The sequence below is a fragment of the Carcharodon carcharias genome, chromosome 16, assembly GCF_017639515.1.
Source record: "Carcharodon carcharias isolate sCarCar2 chromosome 16, sCarCar2.pri, whole genome shotgun sequence".
Lineage (NCBI taxonomy): Eukaryota > Metazoa > Chordata > Chondrichthyes > Lamniformes > Lamnidae > Carcharodon > Carcharodon carcharias.
This window is the reverse complement of record NC_054482.1, coordinates 59,300,708-59,313,091: the sequence shown is the minus strand read 5'-3', so window position 1 is coordinate 59,313,091 and position 12,384 is coordinate 59,300,708.

Here is a 12,384-nt window from a genome sequence, read left to right as displayed (position 1 = left end):
GTTGCCGCCAATTGGTCAGGTGGAGTGGGGTGGAGAAAGATGGGGTTTTGCAGTGCACTAATCTCTGGATCTAAGTGGTGGCCAGCACTCTCCGCAATGCATTAAGGGGCCTTCAGACTTAGCCAAGAGAGGTTCTTCCTTCACCCAAGCTAACCCACATGTCTCTCCCTCTTTCATCCTGCAGGAGGAGTACAGCAGGATCATGGAGCCTGGTGAACTAGCTGTATGCCTCATGGTGTACAAAGATCAAAGATGAAGGAGAAGAGAGTGACTGAAGCGCCTGGCTGCGCAGAGGGAGGAGCAGCACCCTCTGGTAGAAGGGGCAGCTGGGGATCCCACACATGCAGCTGAAGAACCACAGTGAGCTGTCGCTGGGCGGCACCTGGCTAGACCCAGGGTCTATAGACACCGCTTTTCATTCTTGCATACGACTGAGAAGCAGTGTCGCCAAAGACTGCACATGTCTAGGGAACGGGTTGGTCACATCTGCCAGCTACCGTAGGATTTGGCACCACAGGGACATGGAGGGCATCCACTGCCAGTGGCAATGAACGTGACAGCGCAGCTCAATTTCTACGCAAGTGGCTTCTTTCAGGGATCCACAGGTGACCTTTGTGGGATATAATAAACTTTCACCCACAAATGCATCCATGAGGTCACGGATGCCATCTTCACAAGTGCACACAACCTTTGTGCATTTCTCCCAGGACCAGGACAGCCAGGATGCAAGATTGATTTGATTTGCACAGATCTTGTGTTTCCCACAGGTGCAGGGTGCATTCGACTGTGCTCATGTGGTGCTCAGATCTCCATCGCAACACACGGTCAACTATGACAACTGCAAGGGATTCCATTCGCGGGCGCAGCTGGTGTGCGAACATCACAAACACATCCCTTAGGTTTGCACACAGTTTTCAGGGGGTGCACACAGTTTTCAGGGAGTGCGTACGACTCCTACATTGTTAGTCAGTCACAGATCTTCCAGGGTCCACAGAAACTGCAGGGATGGCTCCTCGGGGGCAAGGGCTACCAGCAGAGGATATGGCTGATGCCACCTGTGTGGCAGCCTAAGACTGCAAAGGTATAATGAGGCTCATGCTGCAACTTGCAACTTGGTGGAGCAGACCATCAAGATGCTGAAAATGAGGTCCAATTGCTTGGACTGGTCTGGTGGAGCCCTGCAATACAGTCCACAGAGGGTGTCACACATCGCCATTACCTGCTGCGCACTTTACAACCTGGCGCTGCAACAGGGAGAGGAGCTGGCTGAGGAACAGATGCAGGAGCTGGCGGTCTCCTCTAATGAGGAGGCCATCGATGGTGAAGGTGGTGAGGAGGTCCTCGAAGGCGACAATGGTGGGGCCCTCACACTAGCCAAATGAGGCAGGCATGCTCAGGAGGCCTTCATAGCTGCTAGATTTGTGGAGGATGATGACGACATGCAGTGAGGAGACACTATAAGATCCTCACTTTCCATCTGTAAATGTTTGACTCCAGTCTGTCTTATGGCAGCACACATATCATCTGTGATAATGTACCTGTCATGGAGACGCAGTGGAGGCCCTAATAGTCGCTTGATTGCAGGAGGATGATGACGACATGCAGCGAGGACACTCCAAAGATCTTCACATAGCCTCTGAGAATTTCTGACTCCTGTCTGGCCAAGGAAAGCTCGCTTGTGTTCTGTGATCAGGGTCATCACTTCAGCCTAAAGGCGGACGGACTCCTCCATTATTCCTTGCAATCTGAGGAGTGCAGCGGACATCCCTTCCTGATGTTCCTGAGCTTGACTGCAGCTGCAGCAACTGTGACATGACCGAGTCCAGAGGCTCGTCATCTGGCTCAGACTCAGCAAATTTCTGCGCTCCAGCAGTTCTCCAAGCGCCAGAAACTTGGGAAATCCCTGTTGCCGCTTGCTGTGGATTAGAAAGTGCAATGTGCTCACCAGATTGTGATCTCAAGGCTACTCTAAAGCTAGGTCCCACCGAGGCGTGTGTCTCTACGCTGGTGGATGGTGTGGGTGAGTGCTGTGACGGGACTTCAAGAAGGGTGGCTAGATTGCTCTTCAGAGGTTTGTTTGGGGCTTGATTGGAGGCCCTGGGTCGTGAATTCCATCGGCTGTTTGACAGATGTGCCTGCGAAAGCAAGGTGAGATAATTAGTATGTGGCAGTGGCCTGTGAAACAGGACACATCACTCACAGCATGGTTGTCTGATGGATGTTGCACTGCTGGATCTCATTTGGGAGAGCACCACCAACCTCACCGTTCGCATAGGACCGGTCCAGATCCTCACTGGCCGGCTGAATGGCTCTGTTTTCAAAGTCCGTGTGGACCTTGATTTCAGGCATTCCTCCACCGGTCTGTGACCTCTCCCTTTTGTTGTGTGCCAACTTGTCCTGCGTGAATAGAGATGGACAGAATGTGAGCAGGGCGGCTGCAGGCCAAATGATGTATGCCTGGCATATGTGGGTGGTGAGTGGTCCCATGGACAGGATGAGGACAATGAAGGTGTGTCTGAGAGAGTGAATGGTGATGTCCCTTGAACTGGCAGCGAGTGAAGGCCCTGTGGACTTGTGATAGGTTTTTGAGTGTGTGAGCTGAGAGTGATAAGAAGAGTGACTTACGCTGCCGGAATGGAGGAGATCATTCATCCTCTTGCGGCACTAGGTGGCTGTCCTCTTTTGCAGGTCATTGGCGCTGACTACCACTGCCAACGCCTCCCAAGCCGGATTAGTGAGGTTGCTGCCCATCCTGTGGCCAAAGCAGAGATACAGGTCATCACAGTGAGCCTCCACTGTGTCCAAAAGGTGCTCGAGGGCTGCATCATTGAACCTGGGGACTGCAGTCTTTATGCCTTTCAGAGCCATGTCTTCTTTGCAGCAATTGTGGGCTGGAAGCACTGAGAGGTGTGCACATAGCTGGACTTTAAATATGGCACCCGGCTTGATGAAGTGGCGAATGAGAGCCCACCTGCCATGGAAACAGCGTGTTTCCGGGAATACATAATTAATGAGGTGGGTTTGGGACGATATGGTGTGAAAATCCACCATTGCGGCCAGCGGGTAAAACATTGTTTTACCCTCCCGCTATAGCACTTAGTGCAAATCTGGGACGATTCCATCCTATGACCTGTCCTTCTAGCCCCAGTATCATTCTGATTAATCTGCTCTGCTCCCTCTCCAATCTTTCCTGAGGTTTAATGCCCAGAATTGTAAGTAGAACTCTAGGTAGGGTTTAACTATGTCTTTATGTAACTGCAACATAACTTCCATCTTTTTGTATTCCTTGAGATAAAGGCCAATATTCTATTAGATTATTTAATGATGTTTTTTACCTGTCCACTAACTTTTGCGATCTTTTACATGAATGCCTAAATCTCTCTGCTTCTCCACAGTTCCTAGCTTCTCAGCATTGAACTCCATCTGCCACAGTTTTATCCATTCACTTAATCTATTAATGTCCCTTCATAACTTTCTGTTGCACCTAACTTGGTGTCGTCAGTAAATTTGAACATGTAACTCTACACCTTCATCTAAGTTATTTATAAAAATGGTGAAAAACTGAGTCTCAAGTACAGGCCCCTGGAGACAACATTAATCACATTCCATCAATTGGATTACATACTAACTACCCCTACTCTCTTCTCCTACTTCTTAATCAATTCCTTACTCATGTCAATAGGTTGCCTTCAATTCCAGATACTCTTAATATGTGGAACCTTGTTGAATGCTTTATAGAAGTTCAAATAAATAACATCCATCGATATATCCTCTGTGAGTACTTCTTCCCAATAGAGTGCTAAATTAGACTTAAATTCTGGAAATATAGGGCTGAATTTTTTGGGGCCTGCAAGAATGGCAAAGGTGGCAGTGGAGGTGCCAGAAAATGGCAAGGGAAGGTGGAGTTGGTTTGCCTGTTGCCTTCCTATTGCTATGGCATTCTGCCAGAAGTGATGAAGATAGAGAATAACCTTCCTGCCCCGAGGTCAATTTTGCCACTTAAGTATCTCCTCCTGCTGCCGCTAGTCTTTTACCAGCGAAGTATGGGCCCTCCACCTCATGGGGAGACCACCTGGTGAACCCTGATGGCCTCCCTGCAGGCTCATGAAAGACTGCCCTCCTGATCCAGTACAATGGTCCATGGAGGGGCCTACTAACAGCAATTGCTGCCTCCATGGCAACAACGCCCCACCCTCACAAACCACACCCTCCCTCATCAGGGCATGCCTGATTGGCCTCGGCAACCTCTGACCAAACTTATCTTGCAGCAAGAGGGGCATCCGTTGCTGCATCTCTCTGCTAGGTGCAGTTCCAGCAATGGTCACTGCTCACTGGGTACCGATAGAACTGAGGAGCTACCAGCCTTCTGATTGACCAGCAGCTCTTGGGGACAGGCTCTCTTCCTTTAAAGGGGAGGAGCCCTGACCAAAGTTCATTAGCTGTACAAAGGGCCTAAAATCCGGCTGAGGCTCCCCCAAATGGCTGAAGCAGGGTTGCCTGACATTCTGGCTGAAAAGCTGACAAAATCCAGCCCACACAGTAGATTCATCAGCATCTGCATAGTGAATAAATAAGTTAATAGCTTTGCTGTAATCTTTCATTAAAATTGATTCTGACAAAGGGTTTCATCTGAAATGCTAACTTATGTTTCATCTTTACAGATGTTGCTTGAGAAGCAATAAATAGCATGATCATGCAAACTGAAGGTATTCTATAGGCCTTCAAATAGTGAGAGAGTGAGATAGAAGAGCAAATCTGCAGAGGAATCACAGGGATTTGCGAGAATTCTAGAGTGATGATTTTGGGGGACTTTAATTATCCAAACATCGATTGGGATAATGTTAGCTTAAAGGGGAAGGGGAATGAGGAATTTCTGAAATGTGTTCCGGAGAACCTCCTTGACCAGTTGCTCTCCATCCAATTAGGGAGGAGGCAGTACTAGATCTGGTGCTGGGAAATGAGGTGGGCCAATTGAAACTTCTAAATTGGAAGAGGGCTAAGTTAAGTTGAGAGGAGATCTAGTAATGGTAAAATAGAACCAAAGATTGACAGGAAAAACTATAATGGGACAATGGATAATATTTAAGGAAGTGATGTTTCAGGTACAGGCTAGATATATTCCAACAAGAGCAAAGGATAAGGGAACCAAAGCCAAGGCTCCTTGGATAATAAATGAGATACAGAATATAGTCATAAAAGATAGAGGGTGTATGATGCATGTCAGGTAAATTCTTCAGGCCAACTACAAGATGTAGAGAGGGGAAATGAAGAGAAAAATATGACTGACCAGGAGAGAATATGAGAATAGAATGGCAGTTAACAGAAAAAGAAACTCAAAAATTTTCTACTGGCATGTAAGTGTTAAATGGTATTAGGAATTGGGGTGGGGCCTATTATGGGAAAGAGGGTGATATGAACTTAGCAGCACAGGGCAAGCAAGAATACTTAATGAGAAATTTGTATCACTATTTAGCAAGGAATAGGATGCTGACAAAATGTTGGTGGAGGCAGAGATTGTAGAGCTAAAGGATGGGATGAACATTGATAGGAAGGATGCTATGGCACCACCCCATGCCCACGCAAAAGATGTAACACCTGCCCCTTCACTTCCTCTCTCCTCACCGTCCAAGGGCCCAAACACTCATTTCAAGTGAAGCAGCATTTCACTTGCATTTCCCCCAACTTAGTCTACTGCATACGTTGCTCCCAATGTGGTCTCCTCTACATTGGAGAGACCAAACGTAAACTGGGCGACAGCTTTGCAGAACATCTGTGGTCTGTCTGCAAGAATGACCCAAACCTCCCTGTCGCTTGCCATTTTAACACTCCACCCTGCTCTCTTGCCCACATGTCTGTCCTTGGCTTGCTGCATTGTTCCAGTGAAGCCCAACGCAAACTGGAGGAACAACACCTCATCTTCCGACTAGGCACTTTACAGCCTTCCGGACTGAATATTGAGTTCAACAACTTTAGGTCTTCAGCTCCCTCCTCTATCCCCACCCCCTTTCTGTTTCTTCCCCCTTCCTTTTGCTTTTTCCAATAAATTATATAGATTTTTCTTTTCTAGATAATCCTTAGAAGCCTCTTTAAATTGTCAATCAAAACATGAACTCAGCCTCCCTGCTGAGATATGTGCTTCTGTAGCCTTTGAAACTCAACCAAGCATTCATAATGACCTCAACTATAATAATAATAACCTTGGGAAATGTCAACAAAGAACTCTACTGAAACTGCAGCAAAAGAAGAAAATGTTTCCTTCCAATCTATACCAGATGGACTGTCACTCAAAGCAGTACAGCAGAGTTTTTTTTTTAACTCTAACTGAAAGTTTCAGCCTGTTTTTTTCATGTTTAAAGGGCTAGAAATTTGAAAATCTTCAGAGCATGACACTTAAACAGACCTTACGCACCCTTCCCAAATGTTTACATGTACTCCTTAAATTTGTGACTCCCACAAGGCCCTTGGAAGTGTGAAAATGGGGAACATTTGACCACAGTGCTAATTTTAAATAGCCCTTCTGAGTTAGAGCTTCCTGCCTGTGTGATTTACGCCACACCCCTTCCCCCACCGGCAAAAATAGTTTCTATCAGAAATGGAGGACTTCCACATCCAGGTTCTGCTTGCCACTTTTAACAGTTTTGGACTGGGCCTGATGCCACAAAAATCTGGCCCTATGACTCTATGTGATGTGTATTTTCAGCATTTTGAATTTCTGTTTTTGTTATAAATAAAACATTGATATTCAATTTATATGTCTGATATATCTTATCTACCATGTCAATAATGAAAAAAATGTTTTATGGGGAAAAGTTGAACAGATTGGGCCTATACCCATTGGAGTTCAAAAGAATGTGAGGTGATCTTATTGAAACATTTAAGATTCTGAGGGGGCTTGAGAGTAAATGCCAGGAGAATGTTTCTTGGGGAATCTTGAACTAGGGAGCACAGTTTGGAGGAAAGAGGTCTCCCAGTTAAGGTGGTGATGAGGAGGAAATTCTTCTCTCAGAGGGTCATTAGTCTTTGGAATTCTCTTCCACAAATAGCAGTGGAGGCTGGGTCAGTGAATAAATTCAAGGCTGAGTTGGAGAGATTTCTGGGAGTCAAGGGCTGTGGGGGACAGGCAAGAAAGTGGTATTAAGGCCACAATCAGATCAGCCATCATATCATTTATATAGTTAGTCCAGTTCAGTTACTGATCAATTGTAACCCCTAGGATGTTGATAGTTAGGAATTCAGTGATGGTAATGTCATTGAACATCAAGGGAGGGTGGTTGGATTGTCTCTTGTTGGAGATGGCCATTGCCTGACACTTGTGTGGTGCAAATGTTACTTGCCACTTGTCAGCCCAATCCTGGATATTGTCCAGGTCTTGCTGTATTTGGACATGCTTCAGTATCTGAGGAGTCACCGATGGTGCTGAACATTGTGCAATCATCAGCAAACATCCCCAATTTTGACCTTATGATGGAAGGAAGGTCATTGATGAAGCAGCTGAAGATGGTTGGGCCGAGGACACTACCCTGAGGAACTCCTGTAGTGATATTCTGGAGCTGAGTGACTGGCTCCAACGACCACAACCATCTTCCTATGTGCTAGGTATGACTCTAACCAGCAGAGAGTATTCCCCCGATTCCCATTGACTGCAGTTTTGCCAGGGCTCCTTGATGCCACACTCTGTCAAATGCTGCCTTGATGTCAAGGGCAGTCAATCTCACCTCACCTCAGGAGTCCAGCTCTTTTGTCCATGTTTGAACAAAGGCTGTAATGAGGTCAGGAGCTGAGTGGCCCTGGTGGAACCCAAACTGGGCATCAGTGATCAGGTTATTGCTAAGCAAGTGCCACTTGATAGCACTATTGATGACCCTTCCATTACTTTACTGATGATCGAGAGTAGACTGATGGGGTGGTAACTGGATGGGTTGGATTTGTCCTGCTTTTTGTGTACAGGACATACCTGGGCAATTTTCCACATAGCTGGGTAGATGCCAGTGTTATAGCTGTACTGGAACAGCATGGCTGGAGGTGTGGCAAATCCTGGAGCACAAGTCTTCAGTACTATTGTCGGAATAATGTCAGGGCCCATAGCCTTTGCAGTATCCAGTGCCTTCAGCCATTTTTTGATATCATGTGGAGTGAAACAAATTGGCTGTAGACTGGCACCTGTGATGCTGGGGACCTGCGGAAGAGGCCGAGGTGGATCATCCACTTGGTACTTCTGGCTGAAGATTGTAGCAAATGCTTCAGCCTTATCTTTTGCAGTGATGTGCTAGGCTCCTCCATCATTGAGGATGGGGATAGTTGTGGAGCCTCCTCCTCCAGTGAGCTGTTTAACTGTTCACCACTATTCACGTCTGAATATGACAGGACTGCAGAGCCTAGATCTGATCCGTTGGTTTTGGGCTTAGCTCTGTCTATCACTTGCTGCTTATGTTGCTTGGCACGCAAGTAGTCCTGTGTTATAGCTTCATCAGGTTGACACCTCATTTTTAGGTATGCCTGATGCTGCTCCTGGCATGCCCTCCTGCACTCTTCATTGAACCAGGGTTGATCCCCTGGCTTGATGGTAATGGTAGAGTGGGGAATATGCCAGGCCATGAGGTTACAGATTGTGTTCAAGTACAATTCTGCTGCTGCTGATGGCCCACAGCGCCTCATGGGTGTCCAGTCTTGAGCTGCTAGATCTGTTCGGAATCTATCCCATTTAGCACAGTGATAGTGCCACACAACATGATGGAGTGTATCCTCAATTTGTAGGCAAGACTTCATCTCCACAACAACTGTGCGGTGGTCACTCCTACCAATACTGTCATAGACAGATCCATCTGTGACAGGCAGCTTGCTGAGAATGAGGTCAAATATGTTTTCTCTTTTGTCGGTGCTCTCATCACCTGCTGCAGACCCAGCCTAGTAGCTATGTCCTTTAGGACTCGGCCAGCTTGGTCAGTAGTGCTACTGAGCCACTCTAGGTGATAGACACTCTAGGTGAAGTCTCCCACCCAGAGTACATTCTACACCCTTGCCACCCTCAGTGCTTCCTCCAAGTGGTGTTCAACATGCAGGGGTACTGATTCATCAGCTGAGGGAGGGTGGTACATGGTAATCAGCAGGAGGTTTCTTTGCCCATGTTTGACCTGATGCTATGAGACTTCACTGGGTCCGGAATTGATGTTGAGGACTCCCAGGGCAACTCCCACCCAACTGTATACCACTGTGCCACCATCTCTGCTGGGCCTGTCCTGCTGGTGGGACAGGACATACCCAGGGATGGTGATGGTGGTGTCTGGGACGTTATGGGTTGAATTTTTGGCTCAGCGAGCGGGGGCCCGTTTGCTGAGGTGTAAAGTGATGTCGGGCGTGCGTCCCGATGTCACCATGCGTCATTTAGATTTTCAGTTTGGTGGGCGCACAACCGACTCAGCTGTGCGCCCACCGAACTGTCAAATGCTTGTTAAGGCCATTAATGAACTAATTAAACCTATTGAGAAAGCTGCCTGTCCAACCTTAAGATTGGTGGACAGGTGAAGAGCCCAGGCAGCTTTCCCATTTTTCATGGAACATCATTTACAGGTGGGATGAGGTTTCATGAATGATTTAAAATTTTCAGAAGTATTTTTGTTAAAATTAATGCACATATCCCAGCTCATATTTTACACGAGGGGACATGTCATAAAAAAATTTACAACACTTTATTACACTGTTTAAACTTAAAACTAATCTTCCTGTTTTGTGCCTCAGGGAGATTTCTGCACTCTTTCGCACACATGCGTGAAAGAGCGCACTCCCGACTCAGGGATCCCCTCCCCCCACCTATGCAGGGAGTGCACAGCGCTTCCGGGCGCACATCATGCTGGGTGGGACTTAATTGGCCTGCCCACTTAAAATGGCGATGCAGACCTGTTCGGGGGCGATGATCGGGTCTGCCCCTGCCCCCACACACGCCCCACCCGAAGTGGGGTAAATTCTACCCTACCTGTAAGGTATGATTTCATGAGGATGACTATGTCAGGCTATTGCTTGACTAGTCTGTGAGGCAGCTCTTCTAATTTTGGCACTAGCCCCCAGATGTTAGTAAGGTGGACTTTGCAGGGTCGACGGGGCTGAGATTGCCGTTGTCGTTTCTGGTGCTTAGGTTGATGCCAGGTGGTCCGTCCGATTTCATTCCTTTTTTATGACTTTGTAGCAGTTTGTTACAACTGAGTGGCTTCCTAGGCCATTTCAGAGAGCATGCAAGAGCCAACCACATTGCTGTGGGTCTGGAGTCATGAGGAGACATGTCTAAATAATTTTTAACTTTATTATTTATAAACTTTTATTATGTGCTTAATCTCCCTGAGGCAGCTCCATGCCTCAGGCAGATAGCTGCGCTCTTCCACGTGCATGCATGAAAGAGTGCAGACCCCAACAGTGTCACATGAGCTGGGACATGTTTATGAATTGTCCAAAAATTAATTAATAATTTTATAAAACCTTCAGGAAACCTCATCCTGTCCGTGGATGAGGTTTCTGGAAAAACGCGAAGGCCACTTGGGCCCTTAATTATCTTAAAAAGCGTTGTTAATTAGCTAAATTACTTCTCTCATGGCCTTAATAGGCCTTTGGCAGTTTGGCAGGTGCGCAGCCTCCTCCGGCGCGCACCCGCCAGACGAAAGATCTAACTGACGCACAATGACATCGGGATGCACGCCCGATGTCATCGCGTGTCATTTTGCACGTTGGCATGTCGGGCCCGCCCCTGCATGCCAACAGCAATATTCTGGCCTTACAATTGAACTGTTAAGTGGGTAAAGCAAATATTGTTTCTCAGTTGCGGTGAGATGCTGTTTGTCAACTAGCAGCCTAACTGGGCTCACAGAGAACATGTTGTGCTGTAATATGCATTTTGCCCTCCTCGTGGAAATTGCCAAAACACCTGCTATGCGAAAATACCTAATACTGAAATACATGTCGCATGATGAATATCAGCTCTAGGTACTTGTGAAATAAAGTCTGCCTTTGCTAATTATGTATCAACCACAGTTGTATCGGATATGTAAACTGAATATATGTTTTATTTATAACAAAACCAGAAATTCAAAATGCTGGAAACACGCATCAATCAGCATCTGCAGAGGCAAAAGGTAAGTGAATATTCCAGGTGAAATCCTTTGTCAGAATTAATTATGGTGAAAGATTACAGCAAAGAGGTTAATTTATGTATTCTCCATACAGATGCTGATGAACCTGTGTATTTCTAGCATTTTAGGAAGAATTCTGTGTTCTTGTGTACTAGCAGGGAGCAGTGCTCACAGAGAATGCATGCTGACAGACACTGAATCTTCATTCATAAGTGAATGGAAGTTATTGGTTGGCAAAATGGTCTTTTCTTAATCCAAATTTTCCAAAATGTTAGACAACAGGAGGATTAAAGTAGCATTTTCATGTTCATAGAAAATACCATTGGAAAGCAACTATCTGGCATTGAGAAATGAATGGGGCTACAAATCTGGACAGGTATTTCAGTTTTACTTTACCTTTGCAGTCAAGGGAATCTTTATGGGTAGGATTTTCCGTTGGCAGGCGGGCCTGAGAATGGCCAGGAAAAGGTCCACTGCCTGCGATCGGCCCCCGATTGTGATTTCATGCTGGCTGACCAATTAACAGGCATGCACTGAAAACTCCCTGAGAGCACAGAGCTGCCTCAGGGAGCTGAAGATTTGGAGAAACTAAAATACAGATTTTAAAGATGATATAAACATGTCCCCACATGTGACTCAGTCACATGAAGAGGGACATGTTTAAAATGATAGTGAAAAATATTTAATGGATTATTTACCATTGGAAACCTCATCCTGCCCAAGACGAGGTTTCGTTAAAAATGCAGAGGCCGCCTGACCTACTTGCTTGCCTGCCAACCGAATGGTTAAACAGGCAATGAAAAATACAAATTAATTTATCGCTTAAGGACTTTAATGGGCCTCTTAATTGTCGGTGGGCGTGCTGCCTACTCTCGCGCACGCTCACCGACCGATAGATTGCAATGACGTCGGGATGCTCACCCGACATCATTGCGCGTGATTTTATGCCCAGTCAGGTTGGGTGCACACTGCCCGACAAACATAAAATCCTGTCCTATGTGATTTTCTCCCAAGTGAATAAAATAAATAAATTAGTGGTGGGAAAGATTATACATCAACTGTGGAGTGAATATCTTGTGGATTTTTATGTCCTTGCTGAACATTTTATCTGCTTTTAAACTCCTCCACACTGTTCTGTAACAATTGAAAATATCGTATTAGCTGATCATGTCAATTTCTACAATCCAGAAAATTGTATGTCAAGTTGCTATTAATCAATTGATGAATCTTCTTAAAAAGGATGGGCAGGATTTTCCATTTTGAATCCAGA